This window comes from Penaeus japonicus, unplaced genomic scaffold, assembly GCF_977035675.1.
Source record: "Penaeus japonicus unplaced genomic scaffold, GWHDUDI00000001_assembly GWHDUDI00000009, whole genome shotgun sequence".
NCBI lineage: Eukaryota > Metazoa > Arthropoda > Malacostraca > Decapoda > Penaeidae > Penaeus > Penaeus japonicus.
This window is the reverse complement of record NW_028234411.1, coordinates 39,414,545-39,417,044: the sequence shown is the minus strand read 5'-3', so window position 1 is coordinate 39,417,044 and position 2,500 is coordinate 39,414,545.

The following is a 2,500-nucleotide window of genomic DNA, read 5'->3' as shown; positions in this document are numbered from 1 at the left end:
TCTTCATCATCATTAATATCTCTATAATTATTTTATATACGATTTGCTATCCATGTATGATACCATTATCAATATCAAAACAATTACACTAATAGAAGTAGTTGTAGTAAAAGTTGTCTTTGTGCAATAGTGGTATTACAAGGAGGCTTACTGGTTAATCTGATACAAGTTAAATTCCTGAACTGCATTATTTTCTCCTTTTCTCAATTACTCTGAAACTTTGCCATTGAATTGCTTTCCGAAATTAAATCTTTTAACTGGGAAGAGAGAGCGCAAATTTAAAGAAGAAGAAGAAAAAAAAAAACATTGCACGAGAAAATCAAATCTTGGAATCTACATTTCAATAACACTAATGATAATGATATCAATAATAGTAGTAACGATAACGAAAATTCTAATAATCAAATATTTAATAATGATTACAACATCAACAATACGCAGTCAAACACCATTCATATTATGATTCATCCTATAAAAAATGTTCAAGGAAATAACATAACTACAAGAACAAAAGAACTCAAGATGAATTATGATTCGAGACATAGAAGCTGGAATAACAGAAGTTAAAGAAACAGGAATTATTGGGTTATATTATTCAGAATAATAGTACAAAATGCACTCATTACAGAATGTATGCGGGAACGAGAACACGAATTAAAACACAGACACAGTAACAAACAAATGGACACGGGAGCACTGTCACAAGAACAAAGCAACAAACACAAACACGGAAACCAACACGGAAACACTGACACTAGCTTCAACTCAATCATTTTTTTCGTCTTATACCTTTTTTATTTCTATTACAGTTTTCTTTGCCTCATCTCCCTCATTACTTCTTTTATCATTAGGACGTCTCCAACTCTAGTCCTCGAGTATGGGAGCGTCCTGATAAAAATAAAGATATTCAAGAAATCCATATGTAAACAAAGCATAGGTAAGCACAAAAAATCAGTTTTGATAATGATCAATCGAAAATGCCTCCCAAAGAAATAGGGGCTGGGGTGGGGGATGGGGGGGGGCAGAGCCTGCGTGATCCAGTTAAGAAGCGACTTCAATGGTTGGTTGCAAGACCGACCACGTCCTTGAAATGAACGAACCCGAAGCAACTTCCGGTCCTGGAGCTTCATTCGATTTGCTTGCTGGTTGACTAGCACGTCACCAATTTCAAGAAAACGAATTGCCTATTTACACCAGGAAATACTATAGGATCGACAAAAAGGAGAGCAAAAGAAAGAAGGAAAGACACGGGAAACAGAAGAGAGAGCGTTTTCTCAAACTGGTTCATGGTAGGAAGGACATCCAGTCACGCAAGGGCGGAAGTGCCACAAGGACTTTGCATTAGATTGGACAGGAGAACCAGGTGGAAGACAAAATTATTATTATCATTATTATTATTAGTAGTAGTAGTAGTAGTAATAGTAATAGTAGTAGTGGTGTAGTTATTATTGCTGTTGTTGCCATCATCTTCATCATCATCATCATCATCATCATCATCATCATCATCATCATCATCATCATCATCACCATCATCATCACCATCACCATCACCATCATCATCACCACCATCATCACCATCATCATCATTGTTGTCATAATCATTATTATTATAATCATTATGATTGCTGTTATTTTTCTTTTGTCGATATTAGATAATCCATGCTGCCTGATAAACATGTTGCATCTGTCGAGCAGCATTGCCTTCAGATCTCTCGTCATCCTGTACGTGAGTAAGACGGCGACCGATCAGACGAAGGGACGCGGTGCACACAAAACAGCACTCGCTCGGAAACTGCAGACAAACTAAGTTACTGCCTAACTTGCTCTGGAAGTGAATTAAACTGCCACTTCCACCAAGGTTTTCTGGCCTACAGGATGGGTCAGAGCTAACGAAGGTAAACAGCGGACAAAAGAAAACAAAATGCTTTTAGAACAGATATTTTTAGAGCTAACTTACACTTTTCTTTCATCGTTATTGTTGTTGTTGTTGTTTGTGTTGTTATGATTATCATATTACTGTCTGCCTGTATCTCTGTCAGTGATACTGGCAGACTTACCAACGTAACACAAGTACGTTATCTGACAAACATATAATGTTATTATACAAATGTCCATTCTTGACCCGTGTTACTATCATTTTCATACCCAAAACAACCAGTCATCTTACCGTATCGCTCCAGAAGGGAATGAGTTTGATCATTCATGCAATAATATAATGCATCATAAGGCTTACCTCAAATATGAGTACTGTGAGTGAACAAGACGAGGGTATTACTTCAGAAGTACTGACTAAAAGACTAACGTATAAAATACAGCTTACAAGAAGTGCACAGGCAAATTTCCAAAATTGAATATACCCCCCCCTACACACCTCACCCCTCCCTTTTAATACGTTCAGCTGCTTTCCGAGATCAGATGATTTCGCTGGAAAGAGGAAGCGGAGACTTTAAAAAAGAACGAAAGAAACGAATATAAAACAGAAAGGTGAAGATCACTGAGT